Here is a 25,263-nt window from a genome sequence, read left to right as displayed (position 1 = left end):
TCTGCGGCAGCACCAGGGAGCCAAGCAAACCTCTCAGCAAGCCATCCCCAGCGGCCAGGACTTCCCCATCAAGGATTGTCATTTTCACCCCAATTTTCACCCCACCTCCAACTCAGGGTCAACCAGAGAGAGGCACATCTGCCCCCCGCCACCAATGACTCAGAAGGCCCCAGTGCTAGTGAGCCTTCCCTTTCTCTGCTATAAAGCGTTTCTCTCACTGCCTGCCTTCGAGCCTCTGCCTCACGCAAGTGGCAGGGCCCGGCTGTCTTGCCAGAGCAAGCTCGTGACACCCAGCCTCTGCTTGCTCCCAGTTGGGTAGTCTCCACGTATTTCCATGCCAGCCCTGGGCACCCACATCTCTCATCTATCACCCTCCCTGGGTTGAAACACCTGTGTCTCAGGCCTGGGGCTCACAGTTCCTCAAAACAAACCTCCGGGCCTCCGTCCTCTCCTCCTGCTGCCTTGAAAACACAGTCTTGGCCGGGCGCGGTGGCTCACGCCTGTAATCCCAGCACTTTGGGAGGCCGAGACGGGCGGATCACGAGGTCAGGAGATCGAGACCATCCTGGCTAACACGGTGAAACCCCGTCTCTACTAAAAAACACAAAAGACTAGCCGGGCGAGGTGGCGGGTGCCTGTAGTCCCAGCTACTCGGGAGGCTGAGGCAGGAGAATGGCGTAAACCTGGGAGGCGGAGCTTGCAGTGAGCTGAGATCCGGCCACTGCACTCCAGCCTGGGCGACAGAGCCAGACTCCGTCTCAAAAAAAAAAAAAAAAAAAAAAAAAGAAAACACAGTCTTGGCTGTGTCCCTTGGCTCTGTCCCGCCCCTATGAGTGGTCCTGCCACCGTGGTGGCTACCCTTGGAGTGTCCTGCCCTGCACTGGCCTGGCCTGAGGGAAGCCCAGAACTCAAGAGGGCCCCAATCCTCCCCTGGGAACGTGGGTCTCCTGTAGAGTAAGCTTGGATGGGTAGAGTTGCTTGGAGCTGGACTGGCCCCCGCCTGGCCCAGGGTCTGCCTCCTACTTCTGTGAGCTGTCCCACTCCCTGCCTCACCCAAGCTGTCCCTGGGTCACCGCTGCCTCGGAAGGTGCAGTCTTGGTGGGAAACACACTACTAAGGACGCAAATGCAACTGCGGCTCAAAAGGAGGCCTTGTGCCTTGATCCGCCACACCTGGGACCTCGAGTAAGCGTTATTCCTTCATCCGTGTTCTTCACAGTTTTCAAAAAAGGCCTCGGATATGAAACCATTTGGGTGCATTTATGGAGAAGGCAGCGGAGCACGTACGTGCTGCACCCCCCTCCTCCAGCCTCCAGCCAACCCCACCGAAGCCTGGGGCCTGGGGGCTTTCACGGGAGTTACTGAAGGGGGAAATCACACAGGTGCTGACCCGAGACAGGGCTGAGGACCTGCTGGGTCAGAATCTCACACCCAGGCTTCAAAGGTGACTCTGGCATGGTCCAGGAGGCCATGAACTCACCCGGCATATCTGGGGGCAGAGCCCAGGGCTGGGTAGCATGCTCAGCCTTACCTGCAGCACAGAAGCAGCCTCTCCCACCACACTCTCCCGCCTCTCCAGGACGGGGAAGGCTGGGCCTCCCTTCAGGGTGGGGGTTGCGGGATGCCCCATGCTCACAGCCCCCGTCTCCCTGCTGCTTTCAGGGTCACCCCTAGGAGGCGCAGATGGGAGGCTCTGGGTCTGGTCCCTGTCCTCCCTCTTGTTGCTGCCCCTTGGTCATCAGCACTTGCAGGTGGCCTTGGGTGACTCTTCTGTGTCCCCAGGCACGTCATGACCTCCCACCTCAGCTCCTCTATACCCCAATGCCCCCGCACTGGGGGGAGGGCTCTGCCCCACCCTTCCCATCCCAGCCTCAGGTCTGGGCTCTCCAGATCTCTCTGCCACTGCCCCTGGGGATGAGGGTGGCTTGTCTGCTTCCTTCTACCGCTGTACTCCCCTCCCTCCACCCCTGCACTCCTCTCCCTCCACCCCTGCACTCCCCTCCCTCCACCCCTACACTCCCTGCTCAGTCTTCCCCTGGCTCATCCATGGTCCCCACAAGTGACTGGGGACTGGGCTGCATGGGGACAAGCCCGAGGTGGTGAGACTCTGCTTGGGTTCACAGAGGTAGGAGACTGAAGGGCTGGGTGGGGTGCACCACCTTGAAGTGGAAAACTGTGGCAGAGCTTGCAGCAAGTGCACGGGGAGGTGGCAGGTGGGGAGGTGGGGCTCGGCGCTGTGCTTAGCATTGCCCTGCTCTCCGGAGCTGGCCCTGGAGCCCTGGGCAGCAGGGATGGGAGGGACCCCAGCAGTCAGCAGCTGGCTACCCAGAGAACACAGTCCTGTTTTCCGCTGGTGGAAAAGTCCTTTCAGGGTCTGACGTTCTCAGGCTCCTAATCAACCAAGGCCAGGAGCCATGGGGGCCATGTTACCTTGTCACATCCTGACAGGACAGCTGAGTAATTGAAGACTGGCTTACAGACCAGTGTTGGGATTTGGAAGCCTGTTTCCAGGGCAGCCTTTAGACCTGGCACTGCTGGTGGCCCCTGGGCTTGCACTGGAGATAGCACTGTTCGGGTGGGGCTGACCTGGCCCTCCCTCCACGTCCCCAGGCCCCAACTCCATGCTGAGTAGCAGAGACAACAGCATGTGTGTGCACATGAGTATGTATATGTGTGTGCATGCATGCTGCACATATGTATAGTGTGCATACATGTGAATAGGCGTGTGTGTTGCATGTATGCCACATGGTACGTGTATTGCAGTATGCATGTTTGTGAGTGTTCATGTATGCATGCATGCTGCATATGCATGTTGTGTGCATGTGTGTCCACATGTGGGCATGCATGCTGCATGGTGCCTGTATGTGTAGTGTATGTGTGCATATATGCACATATGATGTACATATGTGAGCACATGTGTGTGTGCACATATGTGAATGTGTGTATGTATACATGGAAAATACTAAATGTTAGAGGAAAAAAGAGGAGAGGGAAGGAGGCAGGAGATTGCACTGCTATATGGAACAGTGGAGCAGAAACTGGGTTATCTTGTCCAACCTATACACTTCCTAGTCAGGAAAACTGAAGAAGTCACATGACTTGCCCGAGGTCACACAGCAGAGAAGGAACCTGGGTCTTGGCTCCCAGTTCATTTCTCAGCCCATTGCACCACACTGCCTGGAGGCTCTTCCTGTTCCCAGGAACTCTGAGCTGCTCCCAGGACACCTACTGCAGACAAACCATGCACTGAGGTGGCCTCGCCCAGACGTAAGTCACCGAGAGACACTGCTGTTCCGAAAGCCACCAGTGCCACATGTGCCCCATGGATGGAATCCCCAGACACAAGGTCCTTTTGGCAAGAGTGAGCAAGTCACGGGTGAACATCCACTAACCAGAAAAGGGGACTGTTCCCTGCCCGTCCCCATAACCATGGTGGGTGCCTGGCTAATGTCTGGTGCTCCCTGGAGGGACTGCTGGCAGGAGGGCAGGAAGAGACACTCCCTAGAATCAGGGAGGGCCAGTGCCCAAAGGAGGCCTCGTCAACATCTAGTCTATCAGCTTCTAATGACCTCAGATCCAACCATCCACCTTTAAAATAAACATTTTCTAATGCCACCCCTATGTTGCCAAGAAATACAATTCACAGATACTAGAAACTTTCGGTATAACCACCCCCAATATAATTCCTTCTAACTGTTAAGGTGCAGACAAACCAAAAGACGGACACTGTTTAAAACACAACTGTCTGCATCTCCATGTGAAATGCTCGCACCTACACAGATGGAGTGACCGTGAATGTGAAAACCACTAGTGCAGAATAAGCCGGTGACCCCCTCCCACCAGCCCTGCTGCTTAACAGTGAAGTGGAGAAAAGTTCTTGGAAAAGTTTCAAATTAAAAGCCAGCACTGGAGAGTGCTGCTGTTAAGATGCTACAGAACCCCCCACGGACAGCAATCAGAACACTGTACAACAGAAACAGCAACGAATCTCCCCATCACACACACAGTGACCTGAGGGTTCCCAAGAGTAAATGAGAGCACTCAAATGGGCTCAGGCATTAGTTTGTATTTTATGGGCGCTTTGTCCTGAGGGCCTGCTGCAGACACATAGCCATGTGGCACGGGCAGCTAAAACTCCAGGACAGCTGCCATCTTTCAGGCTGAAGGATTCAGGGGAAGAAATGCAGGCAACTGTAGGGGAACTGGGGAGTGAGAGGAAAGCCCTGGAGGGAGAAAAGCTGGAGGAAGGGAGTCCCCAGTTCTGGGTGTGCATCAGCAAAAGTCCCAGGCTGATCCTGAATCATGCATGTGTAGGACAGGCCCGAAGGAGTGGAGCAAAAGCTGAGTGATCTGAGGCTTTAACCACTGAAGGCGAGATGGGGCTTCCAGTCTGAGTCTAATCATAGTAACTGTCAGCTCAAACAAATCACAAACATTCTCCAGAGGAATATATCAGAACCCAGAATCTACAAAAGGTAATACTCACAATATCAAGCAAACAATCCAAAATTCCTGGGAAAACATGACCCATTCTCAAGAGAAAAGGCAAGAGATAGCAGGCTTGAGATGATGCAGATGCTGGAATTAGGAGGCAATGACTTTAATGCCACTATTGTAACTATTTCAACAAGGAAAGGTAAATGTGGTGAATATATATATATATTTTTTGAGACGGAGTCTCGCTCGTCACCCAGGTTGGAGTGCAGTGGCGCGATCTCGCCTCACTGCAAGCTCTGCCTCCTGGGTTCACGCCATTCTCCTACCTCAGCCTCCTGAGTAGCTGGGACTACAGGTGCCTGCCACCACGGCCAGCTCATTTTTTGTATTTTGAGTAGAGTCAGGGTTTCACCGTGTTAGCCAGGATGGTCTCAATCTCCTGACCTCGTGATCTGCCTGCCTTGGGCTCCCAAAGTGCTGGGACTACAGACGTGAGCCACTGTGCCCAGCTGAACATTTTCATAAATAGGAACCAAATGAAAATTTTAGAGTTGAAAAATACAATATCTCAAAAAATCCAATGGACAGCTTTAGTAAGATAAAGGTGACAAAGAAAAGACTCAAGCAACTTGATAAATCAATGACTTTTGTCTAATCTGAAGAAGAAAGAAAAAAAGACTGAAAAAAATAGACAGTGTCAGGGTTCCAAAGGACAGTATTACAAAAAATTTAAGGATTGGATAATCAGAGTCACAGAGAACGAGGCAGAAAAAAATATTTTAAGAAATAATAAATAGAAACTTCCCGAATTTTATGAAATAAATGAATGTACAGATTTAAGAAGCTCAGCAAAAGCAGTTCTAGTTCCAGGGTAGATGGAGTACACACACCACACTCTGTTTCCCTAGTTAAGGCAGCTAGTAAACCCGGACAGATACCGCTGTCTGTGGACTCTGAAAAATAAAGAGTAGCAGGCAAATTGGAGAAGAAAAGCAGAATTCCAAGTACCACTAAAGAAGCTGAGAGTTTTTTGACCCAGCCATCGCATTACTGGGTATATACCCAAAGGATTATGAATCATGCTGCTATAAAGACACATGCACACATATGTTTATTGTGATACTATTCACAATAGCAAAGACTTGGAGTCAACCCAAATGTCCATCAGCGACAGACTGCATTAAGAAAATGTGGCACATATACACCATGGAATACTATGCAGCCATAAAAAAGGATAAGTTCGTGTCCTTTGTAGGGACATGGATGCAGCTGGAAACCATCACTCTCAGCAAACTATCGCAAGAGCAGAAAACCAAACACCGCATGTTCTCACTGATACGTGGGAACTGAACAACGAGATCACTTGGACACAGGAAGGGGAACATCACACACCAGGGCCTATTGTGGAGAGGGGGGAAGGGGAAGGGATAGCATTAGGAGATACACCTAATGTAAATGACGAGTTAATGGGTGCAGCACACCAACATGGCATATGTATACATATGTAACAAACCTGCATGTTGTGCACATGTACCCTAGAACTTAAAGTATAATAATAAGAAAAAGAAGCTGTCAGTTTCCCATTTTTTCCCTTGGGGTGTCACTTGGCTGGGACTCAAAGGTAGCCTGAAAGTCACATGTGAATAACAAGTGTGGATAAAAAGAGCTTCAAGAAAAGGGAGCCCCAGGGTTCAGAGAACATGGGAGATCTTCCCTTTCATTCTTTATTGCACTTTCTCCCATCCACAGCCTCAAGCAATCCTGTGGTGGTGGAGGCTGGGCAGGCACCTAAAACTCCGGAGGAGGGGGATCCTTCTTTCTGGCCAGAGGAGCTGTGGTCCACATATGTGGAGGAATCTCCTTTGCTTTTGGCCTCTCTCTCTTTTTCTGCCACTTGACCATGGATGAAGATCCATGTGCAGTAAGTTTACGGCAAAGCAGGGAAATTAAGGTTCCAGTTTTTCATCCACATATAAAGGGGTCTCCATGGACATGGAAAATGTCAGGGAGACTGTAGGGAGGAGGGAGCAGAACAGGGATTGTGTGAAGTGGTGGATGAACTTCTAGGCTCAGCTCCAAGTTGTGCACAGGTGGATCTGACCTTAAACAGTGTATCAGTGATATTGAGAAAAGAACTAAGAGATAAAAACCACCACCATCTCCAAGCTTGGCCAGTGTCTGTGCACATGTGGGGCAGATCTCAATGGCAAGCAAAGGGTTTCGAAGCTCATTTGACACTGGAAACACAACTCATAAAAGTCCTATAAAAGGAATTTGGGACTTGATCTCAACCAAGTGCTCAAGTTAACCTTTTCCATCAGGTTTAATCAAGACCCAGAGTATCTTAACAAAATATTCTGAATGTCCATGATACAGGCTTCATTTACTTGGCATACCAAGAACTAGAAATATGCCAACTCTCAAGGGAAACAATATAAATGAAAAAAAAAAAAATGACTAGATGTGTCAAAAGCAGAATGTAGAGAAGATAGAGAAAAAAATAGTGACCGTGAAGACAGATCCTTAGAAATTATCCAATCTGAACAAGTGGGAGAGAAAAGCACATAAACTTAATGGATTCAAGAAGCTCCATGCATCCTAAACAGGATTAGCTCAAAAAATCCATTCCCAGACACGTCAAAATCAAATTGCTGAAGACTAAAAATGAAAAAAATATACACTGAAAGCAGCTAGAGAAAAATGACACATTTCATACAGAAGAACAACCATGGGAATGACTGCAGATTCCTCATCTGAACCATGGAGGTCAGAAGGAAGTGGAACAGTATTTTCAAAATACTGCAAATGCAGGATTCTATACCCAGCGAAAATATCCTTCAGGAATAAAGGTTAAATCAAGACATTTTTAGATGAAGCAAAACCAAGAACATCTGCGGCCAGCAGGCCAACTTTAAGAGGAATGCCAAAGATAATGGTTGGAATGGAATGTACATGAAACCAGAGAGAACCTTTGAAAGTCAGGAATAAAGGAAGTACAGACAAAATGGGCAATATCTTTTAATAGACTATACTTTACTTCTTACATTCTTGAAAACACCTATGGTGGTTGAAGTAAACATTATTATATTTTATGACAGTACCTTCAATATATGTGGGTTTAATACACGTGATAGCTACACCACAAAACGGAGAGAATAAAGCAATCTATGTGGTGGTAAGGTTTCCACATTCTACTTGTAGTGGTAAAGCATTAAGTAAACTGTGAAAAGCTACATATGTGTATTGAAATACCAGACTAAATGCTTTAATGAAAAAAAAACCAAAAAACAAAAAAGTGGCCAGGTGCGGTGGCTCATGCCTGTAATCCCAGCACTTTGGGAGGCCGAGGTGGGAGGATCATGAGGTCAGGAGATCAAGACCATCCTGGCTAACATGGTGAAACCCCATCTCCACTAAAAATACAAAAAAAAAAAAAAAAAAAAAAAAATTAGCCAGGTGTGGTGGCAGGTACCTGTAGTCCCAGTTACTTGGGAGGCTGAGGCAGGAGAATGGCATGAACCCAGGAGGCAGAGCTTGTGGTGAGCCAAGATCGTGCCACTGCACTCCAGCCTGGGCGACTGACAGAGACTCTGTCTCAAAAAAAAAAAAAAAAAAAAAAAAAAAAGGCTATATAAATTTTTTTAAGCCTCCATAATTAAAATGGAAAAGTAACTAGTCAAATAGTAATCCAAAAATTATCAGGAAAGGAAAATAGAGAATAACATGCAAAGAAAACAAATGGAAAATAAATAAAATGGTAGACATAAATACCAACACATGAATAATAACATTAAATTTAAATGCTCTAAACACATCGAATAAAATAGATTACCAGATGGAGTTTTATTTTTTTATTTAAAAATCTGACTTGGGAGTGAATTGATCCGGGAGTTGAAGAGGGCTGCAAAGGTGGGAAGTGAAGTCAGTGCCTCAGTTGCTGATCAGTGTGTGTTCTGTGTCCAATTCTTTTATCACCAAAAAAGAGAAGAAATATTGCAGTGAATGAAGATTCCTCTGTATTTTAGCACTGCTTTTTCAACTGTAGTTGGCTTTTGAATGAGGATGACAATGGAAGAGATGAAGAACGAAGCTGAGACCACATCCATGGTTTCTACGCCCCTCTCTGCAGTCATGTATCCTGTGTTTAATGAGCTAGAACGAGTAAATCTGTCTGCAGCCCAGACACTGAGAGCCGCTTTCATTAAGACTGAAAAAGAAAATCCAGGTCTTACACAAGACATCATTATGAATATTTTAGAGGAAAAAAGTGTAGAAGTTAACTTCATGGAGTCCCTTCTTCATATGGCAGCTGATGATATAGAAGAGTATATGACTGAGTGGCCAGAGCCAGAATTCCAAGACCTAAATGAAAAGGCACGAGCACTTAACAAATTCTCAGTAAGATCCCAGATGAGATCAATGACAGAGTGAGGTTTCTGCAGACAATCAAGGATATAGCTAGTGCAATAAAAGAACTTCTCGATACGGTGAATAATGTCTTCAAGAAATATCAATACCAGAACCGCAGGGCACTTGAATACAAAAAGAAAGAATTTGTAAAGTACTCCAAAAGTTTCAGTGATACTCTGAAAATGTATTTTAAAGATGGCAAGGCAATAAATGTGTTCATAAGTGCCAACCGACTAATTCATCAAACCAACTTAATACTTCAGACCTACAAAACTGTGGCCTCAAAGTTGTATATGTTAAGAGGTACTTCTCAGTGGCAGTACTGAACTGCCTTTATCTGTAAATTTTAAAGTTTGACTGTATAAATTATCAGTCCCTCCTGAAGGGATCAAATCCAGGACGCTGAATGGGATTATTGCCATCTTACACCATATTTTTGTAAAATGTAGCTTAATCATAATCTCACACTGAAGATTTTGCATCACTTTTGCTATTATCATTCTTTTAAGAATTATAAGCCAAAAGAATTTACGCCTGAATGTGTCATTATATAACATTCCTTAAAAGAATTGTAAATATTGGTGTTTGTTTCTGACATTTTAACTTGAAAGCGATACGCTGCAAGATAATGTATTTAACAATATTTGGTGGCAAATATTCAATAAATAGTTTACATCTGTTAAACATTTCTTTGCTTGAAAAAAATGCATATGTGTGTGTATGTGTGTGTATACATATATATATATAATCAGAAGACCAAGACAACTTGGTGTAATGTCTAAAAAACTTCTAATGGGAGCTTGTCAGCAGTTTATCAAATAATAAAGAAACAAGAATTTCTATTTTTGTCCTTCATCACTTTGGACACAGAGTAGTCAATGGAAATATTTTTGTTAATTATTACTTACAAGGTACTGAGTATTTTTATAGGATTTCCAACCTGTTTTAAAAGACTTATGAGTAAGAGATGGCATTTTCTAGTGTTTCCGCACTATAATGTCACTTTTTGAACTCTTGTGACAAATGTAGATTTGACTCTTAAAAATTAAGCCTTTCGTATACTGGGCCCTCATAAGCTTTACACATTTCTTTTTCCCAAAAAATAGCCACAATTAATAGTGCTTTGAAGCTATGTCAACGGTTGGATTGAAATTGTCATGAGTGTTAATATTCTACACACTCTTCAACTAGGTACAGTTTTATTTCACCATAAAGAAGTTTTAAGGAAATTATGTATCAAGTGTTCACGTTAAGTGGTTTCATTTTTCAATTATAAAATAAAGGGAAAAATCAGAAAAAAAATTGACTTATTTATTATTTATTTTTTTGTGGAGACGTGGTCTCACTTTCTTATCCAGGCTGGTTTTGAACTCCTGGCCTCAAGCAATCCCTCGCCCCTTGGCCTCTCAATCAGGTGGACTTTCAGAAAACTACCCAATGACAGGCAGTCTGTAAGGAATCAAATTTACGTATAATAACATAGGGAGGTTAAAAACAAAGGGATAGAAAAAGATATATATACACACTAATACAAGGAAAGCTAGAGCTGGTATATTAATATCAAAGTAGTCTCAAGTACAAGGAAAATTGCCAGGGATAAATAGGAACATTGAATAATGATTAAAAAAATCAGTTCTCCAAGAAGACACGCCAGTCCTGAATAACCTAACCAGTATAATAATACCCAATGCCAGCATAAACATACAACCGAACACTGGAACTTCAAACTACATCAAGCAGGCCGGGTGCGGTGGCTCAGACAAGTAATCCCAGCCCCTTGCGGGGAGCCGAGGCAGGTAGATCACCTGAGGTCAGGAGTTTGAGACCAGCTTGGCTAACATGGTGAAATCCTACCTATACTAAAAAAATAAAAGAAGCTGGGTGTGGTGGCAGGTACCTGTAATCCCAGCTACTTGGGAGGCTGAGGCAGGAGAATCACTTGAACCCAGGAGATGGAGGTTGCAGTGAGCCAAGATCATGCCACTGCACTTCAGCCTGGGTGACAGAGTGAGATTCTGTCTCAAAACAAAACAAACAACAAGCACAAAGCAGAAACCGACAGATCTGTTTAAAAAGAAAAAAGGACAGGCACACAATGATACTGGAAAATTTCCACATTCCCATGCTCTCAGCAATCAACAATAGAGGCCAAGTCAGCAAGGCTATAAACACTTAAAAATACCATCAAAAGGACCGAATTGACCTTTAAAGAACACTGCACTCAACAATAAGGAGCATAATATACGTTCTTTTCAATGTCCACAGAATATTCATCAAGATAAACCACAGCCGGAGTAAAAAAAAATAGAAAAAGAACAAAATCAACTCAAAGCATGGACAAGGAAGAAAATAACAAAATAAAGACAGCAATCAATAAGCTAAAAGCACAGGGAGAAAGGAGAAAACTTAATGAAGCTCAAAGGTAGTTCTTTGAAAAGATCAATAAAATTGATAAAATTTTAGTAAGACTGACAAAGAAATAAAGAGAGAAGACACAAATTACTAAAAGAGATGATATCAATACATGGTCCACTTTAAACAGATAATGAGGGAATACTACGAAGAAGTCTAAGATAAATTTGACAATTTACGTAAAATAAACTGATTCTCTAAAAGTTGCAAAACTTCCAGAACTCTCCTAGGAAGAAAGAGATAAACTGTCTTACATCTGTTAAAGATATTAAGAGAGTGTGTGTGTGTGTGTGTGTGTTTGAGACGGAGTCTCACTCCGTCGCCCAGGCTGGAGTGCAGTGGCGCGATCTCAGCTCACTTCAACCTCTGCCTCCTGGGTTCAAGTGATTCTCCTGCCTCAGACCCCTTAGTAGCTAAGATTACAGGTGTGCGCCACCATGCCTGGGTAATTTTTGTATTTTTAGTAGAGACAGGGTTTCACCATGTTGGCCAGGCTGGTCTTGAACTCCTGACCTCAGGTGATCTGCCCAATTCGGCCCCCCAAAGTGCTGGGATTACAGGTGTGAGTCACTGCGCCCGGCGCGCAGGGAGCCTTCTTCCTGTGGTATCCACCCTCCAGGGGCTTCCTGCAGAAAGAGTGTGTGCAGGGGGCGTCCCGGACCCCTCATCCCATCCCTGCGCCGTGAGTGTCCAACCTCTTGGCCTCTCTGGTGCCCTGTGGGAACCCGGGCAGAGCCGGTGGTTTTCCAGGAGCATCCCCGGCCCTGGCCCCGGTCTGCAGTGGGGGCAGTGGGACCACAGCGGAGATTCTGGGCGCAGGGCCCAGCAGGTTCTCCTGGGAACCCGCCTCCCTCGCGCGGAAGGGACTTGCTCCTGGAGGCCACCGTCAGCTCCGCACCCCGCGGCTGCCATCTAGTGGCCACGAGCGGAGACGCGGGGCAGAGAGTCCGCTCCTACCAGGCGAGCCACAGGCCAAGAGAGGGAGGACACCGGGCCAGCAGGTCCCCCAACGCCGCGGCTTCCGGAAGGGCCTCCCAGTGCGGGGGCCATTGTGGGGCCACTTTTGCATCACTCTCCGATTGTTGGAAATACAAGTTTATTTCCATCTTACAGGATGGCTTTCCGTTGCCCAGCTCTTGAATACCCAGCCCTCCCAGCTATGCCTGTGCAGGAAGTCAAGCGTGTGACTTAGCCGCTTCACCCAGCCCCAGGCCCTGCAGACGTCCTGGGGCTGAGGGCCTCTGTGATCTTGGGGAGATGGCCCTGGTGCTCTGAGCTCGTTTCCTCACTGGCTGCAGCGGGTTCAGGGTGACAGCTGCAGCCCCTGGGCGAGCAGGTGCAGGAGACATCCCCAGTTCCCCCAGACACAGGTTCCCAGAGTGAGGCAGAGAACCTTCCAGACCCCAGGCGAGGAGGTCTCTCTCCTACCCTCCAGCCAGGGAATGCTCCCTTCCTGAATGTCCAGGCTCTGATGGGAAAGATCTTTTACCTGAAAACGCGCAAATGCTGGCCTGGGTTCTCTAAGCCTTAAAGGCGCATTTGCAGAAACGGGGATAATAAGGGTTCCAGGAGCACTCACTGATCCTGGGGGCTGGACACTGTGCTGGGTCTGGGATAGATGGGAGGTGAGCCAGAGAAGAGCCCCAGTTAGCAGGCGAAGTCCTCACGTTGCCTGACACAGAGCACACCCACTGTCCTTGTCGCCCTCTCCCAGGAACAGGCATCTGAATCCACTGCCCCCTGCACATTCCTTCCCTCCAGCTGTATGGGCAGGGGCTGTGGCTACCTCTCTAACTAGTCTCACAACCCGTTCTGCCCTCTCTGGGGTCCAGGCAGGTTCCACAGCGTCATGCTGGGTCCTGCTTTCTGCCACTAGCAGGGGGAGGTGGGGAGGCTTGGAGCTGCTGAGGGCAGGGCCTCAGCTGCACACTCTGGGGACCAGGCAGCCCCACACCCCTATCATCTCAGTCGCCACGCAGCCTTGAACATATTCTGACATACGGAATTTCGCTTTGTAAGCTGCTTTGTGTTTCTGAGAATGTGTCCTCTAAGCTCACCTTTACACAGATCTGTAGCTTCTCTTATGTAGACCAGCACAGCATGTTACGAAAGAGGCCGGATACATAGAGCAGACCCTGGGCTCAGACCCAGGCTCCAAACCTCCTGGGCCAACCGCTCCACCTCCCCAGGCCCTTGTGCCCATGTCTGCAAAATGGGGCACTAGTGGTTTCCATCATATTGGACATTTGGCAAGGATTATGGAGGGGAGTCGTGTGAAGGTCAAAGGCTGGCAGGTAACAAATGCTTAATAAATGTAACTATTCTTATTTTTATTCCTCCATGCATCCCTTTAGCAGACAACTATCTACTGAGCCCCTGCCCTGAGCAGGAGAGGCAGGGAGCGGGAGGGTTAATAGCAGTGTTAGGAGCTGGACTCCCCGGGTTTGAATCCCAGTTCTGCTACTTATGAGCTGGCTGACCCCGAGTAAGGGGTTTGCACTCTCTAGCCTCAGTTTCCTTATCTGTAAAAAGGGATAACAACCATATCAACCCATGCAGATAACAGTGAGTACAGCAGGCCTGTGGCTGCTGCCCTGAGAAAATCCTGCCTGCAGGGCTGGCCCCTAGCTGGCATCTGGCAGCTGAAATGTCTCCTACATGGAGAGGCCGGGACACCCAGCCCTGCGGCAGCAGCTCCCATGGCGTGTTGAGCCAACATTGTGGTTTACGCAAGCAAAACTCCAGCTTTCCTTCCAGGAGCTGGGAATTGTGGCACGTGCCAGGCAGAAGGTGCCTACGTGACGGGCTTCCCTAGTGAGGAATATTTCATACATGTGGCTGCATTTTTTCCTGGTGGGTGGGGAATGTGCTGTGTCCCCTCGCAGGAGAGAGGAAGGAGGGGGGCTTCAATCTGCCCATGGATGCCTGCAGACTCCGCCTGAGCTGTGGCACTCTTATAAACCTTAGACAAGAGGATGACTCTATATCGAGTCCTGTGAGTCCTTCTAGAGGATCCCAGAACGTGTGGGTGGGGTCCCCCGACACACCATCTCATAAGCCTGCATGAGTGGCCCAAATGACCCCAGACCAGGAGGCCTGGACGACAGACATTCATTCTCTCAGTTCTGGAGGCTGGAAGTCTGAGATCACAGTGTCTGTAGGGTGGGCGCCTTCTGGAGGTGAGAGACAGGACTAGCTGGAATTTCCTAGGCTGACTAAGAATCCCTAAGCCTAGCTGGGAAGGTGACCACAGCCATCTTTAAACACGGGGCTTGCAACTTAGCTCACATCCGACCAATGAGATAGTAAAGAGAGCTCATTAAAATGCTAATTAGGCAAAAACAGTAGGTAAAGAAACAGCCAATCATCTATCGCCTGAGAGCACAGCGGGTGGGACGATGATCGGGATATAAACCCAGGCATTCGAACTGGCAACGGCTACCCCCTTGGGGTCCCCTCCCATTGTATGGGAGCTCTGTTTTCACTCTATTAAATCTTGCAACTGCACACTCTTCCGGTCCGTGTTTGTTACGGCTCGAGGTGAGCTTTCACTCGCCGTCCCAGACCCGCCCTTGGCTTCCACTCCTCTAGATCCGGCAGGGTGTCTGCTGCACTTCTGATCCATCAAGGCAGGGCCCGTTGCTGCTCCCAGTGGAACTACAGGCTCGCCATTGTTCTCGTGCGGGCTAAGTGCCTGGGGTTCGTCCTAATGGAGCTGAATAGAGCTGTAACACTCACCGCTTGGCCCAAGATTCCATTCCGTGGAATCTGTGAGGCCAAGAACCCCAGGTCAGAGAACAACAGGCTTGCCGCCATCTTGGAAGCCACCCGCCACCATCTGGGGAGCTCTAAGAACAAGGACACCCCCCCGACCTGCCGGTAACAGAAGCTCCCAGGAAGAATCTGCCCCAAGCCTCTCTCCCAGCCTCTGGGTCTGCTGGCATCCCTCAGCAGTCCCTGGCTTGTGGCCGTATCCCTCCAACTTCTGCCTCCATCTTCACATGTGAGAACTAAGCCCCCAACTGACTGGACCAAGGGGACACCACAGAAGCCTTAAAAACTGAGTTCTGGCAGGGCGTGGTGGCTCATGCCTGTAATCCCAGCACTTTGGGAGGCTGAAGCAGGCAGATCACTTGAGGTCAGGAGTTGAAGAGCAGCCTGGCCAACACGGTGAAACCCCGTCTCCACTAAAAATACAAAAATTAGCCAGGCATGGTGGTAGGTGCCTGTAATCTCAGCTACTTGGGAGGCTGAGGCAGAATCGCTTGAACCTGGGAGGTGGAGGTTGCAGTGAGCCCAGATGGCACCACTGCACTCCAGTCTGGGCTACAGAGCAAGACTCTATCTCAAAAACAAAAAACAAAAAAGCAAAACGGAGTTCCAACCACGATGGGACGGGAGGTTGGGCACATCTTATTATGCTGCTCCCTGTTGAGGTTTAGCCACAACTGGCCAGCGTTAAAGGAGAGACTGTGAGACTGATGGAATGGGCTCCTGGTGGCAATAAGAGACCAGATTGTAAGCAAGACCTAAGACTGTGTGAGGCGAGGGTGAAATCACACACCCCACACTTAAATAAACTGGGCTCTGGCTGCCATAGAGCTTTTCTCTTCCTCTAGCAGCCAGCCAGCCCTGGCTTTGGGATGGACGACAATCAAACCATCACAGCTCCACCAGATGCTGATAACTGACCCCATTCCAGCAGCTATAACTGTGATTGGATAAGAGGCCAATTTCAGTAGCTCTCTCTTGATAAGAAACCGCTGGCCAAAGACAGAGGGCATGGGATGGCTTCTACCTCGGAGCCTCCAGGAGGAACCCACCCTGCAGACACCTTGATTTCAGACTTCCAGCCTCCAGACCTGTCAGAGACTGGCTCTGGCTGGTTTACAGAGGCTGCACACCGAGCTTTACGTTCCTGCTTCACCTTTTGACACACAGCGCCTGACCGTAATGCCTTTAAATGTGAAGCCTCCAGCCCAGGTGAACATGGGACGCATGTAACATGCATGTGTGCTCAGTGCACGTGTCAGGACCTGTTTTGCGAATATTCACAGCTCCTCCTGTAACCTGCTGAGTATGCTTAACCCGCCATAACCTTAGCCAATGCAGTCAGCATGAAGCCCCGTTCCACCCTCCCCTCCTCGAAGCGCCTGCCTCTGGTTTTGGCTAGAGGCCCACTTCCCAGCTCGCAGGTTGTAACCCTTTATAATAGTCTCCTTTCTAAATTTATAAATCGTGCAATTCTTAAGCTGACACGTGACTTTCTGCTCCCCGCCTTTGTTCCCCCTCTCTTCTCTTCTAAGGTCACCTGCCATTGGATTTGGAGGCCATCGTAATCTAAGATCTCATCTCAAGATCCTTAACTTAATTACATTTGCAAAATTCACAAAGATGCTTCCCCCCCCACCCCAAATAAGGTCCGACTCACAGCACCTGGAGGTTAGGATGCATGCTGGCCATGGCAGGGCCAGCCTTCAGCCTGAGACACGGTCCTCGAGGGGACTCAATGAATCCCCACCCTACAGTGCTGTGGGAGGGTGAGGCACAGGGAGCAGCTCCAGAAGGCCCCATGGTGGCTGCTCCCCTGAGCATTGCACACCTGTCCCTAGGCGGTGGCCTGGGGGCTTCCAGCTGCAAGGCAGTTGCTGAAGCTGCAGGTACCCCAGGAACAAATGAAGGGATTAACCTGGAGGGTGGTAGTCAGGGTGGGAAGGCTCCTGGGAGGAGTGACCTGTGGGGTGGAGGCTGGAGGTTGAGCAGAGCCAGCAGAAGGCGGGTCCAGAGCCGTGTTTGCAAGTCTGCAATGTGGGAGGTGACAGTCCCCTGGAGGATGTGCTGAGGGGGCTGCAATGCCCAGGGGCGGTGGTGGAGGTGCCGGCTTTCCAGGCTGCAGGTCGGGTGGGAGAGGCACCACTGGGAGGAGAGGGTGGAACCCTCCTCTATTAGTGTGCCGGGTCTCTGGACAAATGAGACAAAGTCATCCGCTGTGGACTGAATGGTGTCTCCTCCCCGCAAATTCAAACATTGAAACCCAAACCTCTAACAGGATGATATCTGGTGATGGGACCTTTGGGAGGTGACTGGGGTGAGATAAGGTCATGAGGGTGGGGCCCCCATGATGGGATTCGTGCCCTTACTAGGAGAGATAGGAGAGTCCCAGTCTTTCTCTCCTTTGGCCACACGAGGGCACAGTGAGGAGGTGTCCATGAGCCAGGCAGGCTCCCTGACCTGGGACTTTCACTCTCCAGCACTGTGAGAAAATTGATTTCTGCTGTGTGAGCCCCAGTCTCGACTGTGTTTTGTTTCAGCAGCCTGAGCTGAGGCACCAGCCTTCCCCAGACCCACAGAACGAGGCACCACGTCTGTGTGGGATGATGATGATGGTGAAGGGTGTCCGATGAGGGACGCGCCTCGACGGGTCTCCTGACTCATCCCGGTTGCAGGGCTGTTCCCCTCACATTCTGGAGAAGACTCCAAAACCCTCTGGAGTGTGGGGCTTCCCCGGCTTTGCCGTGTGTTCCAGTCCCCGGGGGTCTTGTCAGCAGGTCAGCTCCATTCGGTAGGTTCTGGGGGCCTGGGAGTCTGCATTCCTAACAAGCCCCGAAGTGGCCATGCCCATGCCACGCTCCATGGTCCACGCTGAGTGGCAAGATCCTCACGAGTGGCCCTTGATCTCAGTCGTCCTCGTGCAGATATCCCCAAACCTGAGCTGCTCCGGAGAGCTTTTTAAAGCACAGAGCTTCAGATTCCAGGGTGGAGCCTGGGATTCTGCATTCCTAGCAAGTTCCCGGCTGCTGCTGCTGGTCTGGGCATCCAGCTGGAGCAACACTGTGCAGGTGGTTCTCAGTCCCAGTGGCTTTTCTCAACGACTGCTGCCCCGGCCCCGCCCACTCCATCAGCGTCTGCGGCCGTGGGGTTCTTTTTGCAGTGCCCCGGGGATTCAGAGAACCCCTGATTTCGCTCCTGCTCTCTTTCCCTCAATCTGCCAAAGCTCATCTCATGAATATTTCATCTTTGAAGCAGATAGAACAGAGCAAAGCTCCAACAAAGCAAAACCTAAGCGAACGCGGTAGTTCTCAAAATTCTGCGGTTTTACAAACGTGGCCTGAAATTAGCTTATTTTTAAGCCGAAGGAAAATGGGGCCCATGTTAATTGCCGACCTCCCAAGTGTTCTGGCTGGAGAGAGAAGTTCTCCCTGGGTGGGTACCGTTAGTGGCATCCAGGGCCCCCCAGGCCAGCAGGATGCAGAGAAAATGAGACAGAACGTCAGTGGCGGGGGTACCTCTTTTGAGTCTGTATTCTGGAGTTGGTGGGCAGCTGGTCTGAGGGCCATGGTGAGAGTCTCCTATCAGGGTTTCTGTGGTGCCAAGTGTCCAGGTGCCTGGAGACCACCCCAGGGTACTGCCCCTCCAGTCCAAGCCCAGCCAATAGGTGACAAGGCTGACGGTCCAGCACAGAGGTGCACAGACCCCAGGCCCCAGGTCCACAGATCCCATAAGCAGTGGAGGTCATAGCTCCTTCCTCAGTATGAGCCATCTGGGTGGCCTAGTGTCTACCTTAGGGCAGGTGTCCCTGGGTCCTTTCAGGTAAGGCACATTCACCTGGAAAGGCATGAGGTGAGGGGCCTTAAGGCCACCTGGCCCTCTACAGCGGCCACTTGAAATATGTGCCCTCATTTCACCCTGGAGGAGGAAGGAAGCACAGACAGGTGGTGGCCTTGTTAGAGAAACTCAGAATGGAGGCGGGAGAGATGCTGTGCTTTTCAAAGTCATGGCTGGTGGCCAGGCCACGTGATGGGAGCACGCTCACCTGCATACCACCATGAGGTCCGGCCACACTGCATTTCCACCTGGGCATATCCCTCCCAGCCACTCCAACTCCTCCCCAACTCCCCCCTTTCCCTGACAAGGAGCTTGACCTGAAGGAGCAGGGTGTGACAAGGGAAGTCACTGGCTCTGCGACCTGGAACAAATCACTTAACCTCTCTGAGCCTCAGTTTCTTCATGTGGAGGATAGAGCGAAAACCAACTGGCCTTGGAGGGTGGGTGTAAGTTACAACAGACGCATCCTAACGAACAGCAGTGATGAAGCACCTGCCCCGCACAGCAGCCAAGTACACAACCATCCTTGAGACGGGGCCGTGGGATGGGAACTCCTGTCCGCATGGGACAGTGGGGGACATAGGGGCACAGAGGGTTCGCTGGCAGGGGTGGAGCTGCTTCAGAATAACGGTGCTGCCCTGAGGATTGGGTGAGTGGATGTGGGTGAAGCCTCAGGGCCTGGTTCTGCAGGGAAGTGGAGCAGAACTTGGACATTCTCATGACTCCCATGCCCTTCTGTGCTCTGGGCTGCTCGGGACCAGGCTGGGCTCAGAGTGGTCAGTGAAAGGCCACCTACTGGAGCCAGCCTCATGAAGGGGGTGGGGGCCATGTGCTTTCGGGCCAACAGCACCCACAGAAAGCACCCTGTGACCTGGAGAGCAGCATGCCTGGCTCTGAGCCTGTTGGGCCATATGGATGCCCGACGCATAATGGTCTTCAGCTGACTGCAATAAAGAGCAGGCAGGCAGAATGCATTTGACAGGAGGGTATCACCCCTAGAACCACACCCAGGGAGACGGAGAGGCCCAAGCCCCAGTGCAGGCTTACTCGAGAGAGAGGCTCAGCTGTCCTGGGCCTGTGGTCACACTGTGAGTGGATATGACTCAGCATCATCCACACTATTAAACTGCTTCTTAAAAGGGTGGAATGTATGAAAGTTAGATGCTGACATGAAATCATATCACATTAAACTGCATGTATTTAATCAGAGCTGTGGGAATCATAGAGCAAAGTTATCCATCACTCAAACTATCTGATTATTAAGTCATCCATATACCCATCTATGCATCCACCCATCCATCCATCCACAACACATCAAGCCATCCTTTATCCCTCCCTTCCCCTTTCATCCTTCTATCCATTCACCCACCCACCCATCCATCCACATACCTACCCATGCACCCATTCATTCACCCCTGCATCCACATATCCACCCATCCATCCATCCACCCATCCATCTACCCACCCACCCATGCATCCACAAATGCATCCATCCATCACCCATCTATCCATCCATCCATTCACACATCAGTCCATCCTTTATCCCTCCCTCGCCTCTCTCTTCCATCCATCCATCCATCCATCCATCCATCCATCCATCCATCCATCCATCCATCCATCCATCATCCCTCCCTTCCATTCTCTCTTTTATCCATCTATCCATTCACCCACCCATCCATCCACATACCTACCCACACACCCATCCATCCACCCATGCATCCACATATCCACCCATCCATCCATCCATTCACCCACCCACCCACCCATCCATCCACATACCTACCTACACACCCATTCATTCACCCCTGCATCCACATATCCACCCATCCATCCACATATCTACCCATCCATCCACCCACCCACGCATCCACACATGCATCCATCCATCATCCATCCATCCATCCATCATCCATCCACACATCCATCCATTAACACATCAATCCATCCTTTATCCCTCCCTCCCTCCCCTCTCTCTTCTATCAATCTATCCATTCACCCACCCACCCACCCACCCATCCATGCACATATCTACCCACACACACATCCATGCATCCATCCATCCATCCATTCACACATCAAGCCATCCTTTATCCCTCCCTTCCACTCACTCTTTTATCCATCTATCCATTCACCCACCCATCCATCTACACACCTACCCACACACCCATCCATCCACCCATGCATCCACGTATGCACCCACCCATTCACCCACCCATCCATCCATCCATCCATCCATCCACCCATCCATCTACCCACCCATCCATTCACATATCCACCCATCCACGCATCTACATGCATCCATCCATCCATCCATCCATCATCCATCCATCCACACATCCATCTATCCATTCACATATCAATCCATCCTTTATCATCCTTCCCCTCTCTCTTCTATCAATCTATTCATTCACCCACCCACCCACCCACCCACTCACATATCTACCCACACACTGATCCATCTACCCCATGCATCCACACATCCATCCATCCATCCACCCACCCACTCACCCATCCATCCACACATCTATCCATCCATTCACACATCCATCTGTGCTTTATCCCTGCCTCCCACTCTCTCTTCCATCCATCTATCCATCCATCCATCCACATATCCACCCACCCACTAATGCATCCACATGTGCATCTACCATCCACACATGCATCCATCCATCCATCATCCATCCATCCATTCACACATCCATCTGTGCTTTATCCCCGCCCCCCACTCTGTCTTCCATCCATCCATCCATCCAGTTGGTCACATATTTATTAGCACCTGTTTTATGCCAAGTTCTGTGCAGGGCAGGCACTGATGAATCAGAGAAAGTGTTACATATGGCCCCTCTCCCAATAGATTCATAGGCCTGGGGGGAAGTAATCCATTAATGAAAGACAAGTCACTGAACAACAGCCCAAGGGAAGAAGACTATACCAGTTCTGTTTTGATCGAGGAGAGAAGTGTCAGGGCAGGAAGTGGGGAGGTGCAGAACGGAGGTGGAAGGGAAGAGGGAGTTGGGCCTGCCTACCATCTATTTCCTGTTTCCTGGGGAAACATTATAGCCCATGTCTGTGTGCCAGTCTTTGTGCCCCGAGTGGCACGGCCAGCCCCCTCCAAAGATATGCATGCAATTCAGGTCTGGTCAAAGGGTTCATCCCTCTCCCTTGGCCAGCATGATTGGGTTAGGGATGGGCAGTGATTCAAATCAGTCCAGTGACTGGGAAAGAGGCACTCTTGCTCTTGTGTGACTACTAAAACAGCAGAATGCTAGCCTCGTGCTGCCGGTGACCACCTCCGCATGGCATGGGGGATTTCATACAGAGAACACCAGGAAGAAGAGACAGAATGAGAGCTTCCTAAGGCTCTCTTAGCACCTGGATCCAGCCAGGACTGAAGCTGTTATTCCTAAACTTAAAAGCCATTAAATTTCTGTTTGGCATCAGCCAGGATAGGCTTGTTTTCTGTCATTTGTAACTAAGTGTCCTTACTAATATGGCAGGGTATAGCCTCAGCAAAGAGATCCAGGAGGTCCCAAGACGGCAAGAACTCCCATGAGGCTCTGAAATCCCCTGCCAGAGACCCAGCGTGGCTGGTGTAACATTAAGCGGGCACAAATGCATCTGGGGCAAGTCCTTCCCCAGCTCAGGCTTCATTTTCCCCATATGTGAAATAAGTTTTGTTTTCTCACTTAAAGCTTCCCAACGCTTTCCTTGAAAGACATTTTATACCTTATATCCTGAACTGCTCTGAAAGTGGGAGGAAGTAGAGGACATCTGTATGGGGTGAGCACCTTGGAAATAGGAAGAAAGCCATTACCTAGGAGGTACTGTGACAGAGGTAACCAGCTGCCTATCCCAGTATCGGTTCTCAGCTTATTCACCCATAGCAGGTTATCTGGAACAAAGCCAACAGCTCAGCCTCCTTTGAGATGATGTTATGGCTGGTCGTCCATAACTGGAAGCACAGTGGACAATATGTATGTCCTTAAAAGAGGGAACGTTTTCTTGAACCTTTCCCTCTTCCTCTATTGGAACGCAGATACAATGGCTAGAGTCTAAGCAGCCACCTTGAACTGCGAGGCAGCCTATGAAGGATGCTGGAGCAGCAAGGAAGGTGGAGGCCAGGTCCCTCTATGTTTGAAGCCCTCATATCAGCTCTGGATTGCTGCCCTCTGTCTTCTTTAATATGACAGAGAAATACGCCTCTGTCTCACGTAAGCCATGTTCTTTAGTTGTTTTTCTGTCACACGTGACTGATGGGACTCTGAATAGCAGCACGTCTTGGATATTCTGGCTGGGAGGAAGGAGAAGTCAGAGGGGAGGAAGGGGTCTCTTCTTTCAAGACATGGATATTTGGATTTTTGTGTTAATTTGAAACCATCTTATCTGATGCTTTCAAATTACAGAACATTTCCCTCAAACACCTCCAGGCCCTGGTTTAAGTCGTTAAAATAGTTTCCACTCCTAAGCAACCACATCAGGGGTTTAATCAAACAATAGAGCAGTGTACGTGGATATCAATGCCCCTCAGAACAGACGGGGCCGGAACGCTCCCTGCTGCCATAACAGGTAGAGAGGGATCACTCCTCACTTGTTAAAATGTACCTGTCGATTTTCTTCTTGTTTCATAACAACTCCATTTTGTCACTCTAATTTTAGTGGCAATGTTTTTGTTCCAATCAGCGATCATTTTGGAAAAGTAGGCTGCTAGAAGAGCTCTTGGCATACAAAATGACAAGCAATTTTTAAACGGCATAAGACGGGTGATTTTTAACCACACGGAATTCTAAATCTATTTTGAGTTGGTTAGCGCTCCTTAGAAAATAACTAGCTGTCCAGGAGATGTGATGTCCACTCTGCTAGCTCTGGCGTGGCAGGCCTACTGTGTGCCAGGGGCGGACACGGGGAGGCATCAGACAGGGTCCCTGCCCCAAGGAGTTGCAGAGTGGGGACGCAGATGAGAGATGCGCAGATGGACATGGGCGCTGGGCTTTGGAACTGAAGGCTGGCTGTAGAGATGATGTTGGGCTAAGCATCTGGGAGAGCCTCACCTCTGCCTTCCAGCCCAGGATCCTGCCTAGCCCCAGGAGGGGACTAGGCAGCAGCCAGACTGACCTCATTCTCTGGGCTCAAGAATCCAGAATGTAAGAAAGTTTGGCAGTTTCTCAAAAAGTTAAACACAGAGTTACCATATGAACCACCGATTCCACTCCCTGGTAGGCACACCCAAAAGAAGGAAAAACAGGTAAGCATATCCTTACACATGGACGTTCACAGCCACACCACTCACAGATGCAGCCAGAAGGGCGGGAGCAACCTGAGTGTCCCTCAACAGATGAGCACATAACGAAACGTGGTCCATACACAAAAGGAAGTGCTATTCAGCCTTCAAAAGGAACGATGCACCACCACAACGCCACAATGTGGACGAGCCTCGAGAACAGGGCACTGAGGGAAGGATGCCAGTCACGAAGTCCACGCTGGAGGATTTCATTGATAGGAAATGCACAGGAAAGGGAGTCCGTAGCAATGGGAAGTAGATTAGTGGCTGCCAGGGTTGGGGGGCATGAGGAGTGATTGCTAAAGAGCACAGGGTTTCTTTTTGGGGTGATGGAAATGTCCTCAAATTAAATAGAAGTGACAATTCACAACTCCAGGAGGATCTAAATGCCACAGGATTTTGTACTTTAAAATGGTTAATGTGAATTTCGCCTGAATTAAAACACAAAAGCCTTCCAGAATGGTCTACTAGGGCTCAGATACGCCGTGCTGCCCTTCCCTCTGCTTCTTGCAGTCAGGTCACCACCAGGGGTCCTCTGGGTCTCCCCTGCCTGACTCTGCAGGGATCTGTGCAGTAAGGCGGGGCAGGGTGCTAGAAATACCCAGACCCCCTTCAGATCCAAGCTGGCCACTTTCTAGCTGGGGTAGGGGGCTGAGGATGTTGCTGAACTTCTTGGAGACTCAGTTTCCTTCTTGGTAAAGCGGTAATAGCTGCACATAGGGCCAGCAGTGGCACAAAGAGATGATGCAGCATGCAGTGTAGATGTGAGCTCCCTCCCTGCCTGTCTACTGGGGCAGAGGCCATGTCTGATGAACAGGGTGGTTCTGCCAGTGGCTATTTACTGAGCAGGCTTCTGCACTAGATGGTGAAGTGGTGACGGAGGAAGTTGTGGACAGGGAGAATAAAGTCCCCAGCATCACCTGAGAGATAGGCAAGAACAGAGCTCCCCAAATCGGCCAAGTAATTCTGGCCACAAGAGTGTCATCACACCAAGAAAAGGACAAGGTGAGGAATGGGATGCGGGAGCAGTTCAGGGAAGGCCCTGGAGTGGCGGCACAGCGGGGAGGCTGCCTGACCGTGCAGGGAAGCCCTGTGGCAGCAGAGAGAGCTGGGTGCCTGCAG

The 25,263-nt window shown here is 49.6% G+C and overlaps 1 protein-coding gene and 1 pseudogene across 7 annotated transcripts in view; one reads left to right on the top strand and one right to left on the bottom strand.

Moving 5' to 3' along the window:
- Positions 1-25,263, bottom strand: part of SHANK2 (SH3 and multiple ankyrin repeat domains 2) — a 662,741-nt gene that overhangs the window by 275,967 nt on the left and 361,511 nt on the right. The window lies entirely within an intron of this gene.
- Positions 8,314-9,508, top strand: LOC103244468 (programmed cell death protein 10 pseudogene; annotated as a pseudogene).

The sequence above is a fragment of the Chlorocebus sabaeus genome, chromosome 1 (assembly GCF_047675955.1).
Source record: "Chlorocebus sabaeus isolate Y175 chromosome 1, mChlSab1.0.hap1, whole genome shotgun sequence".
NCBI classification, from domain to species: domain Eukaryota; kingdom Metazoa; phylum Chordata; class Mammalia; order Primates; family Cercopithecidae; genus Chlorocebus; species Chlorocebus sabaeus.
Note: the sequence above shows the minus strand (reverse complement) of the source record. Positions and strands in the feature narration are given on the sequence as shown.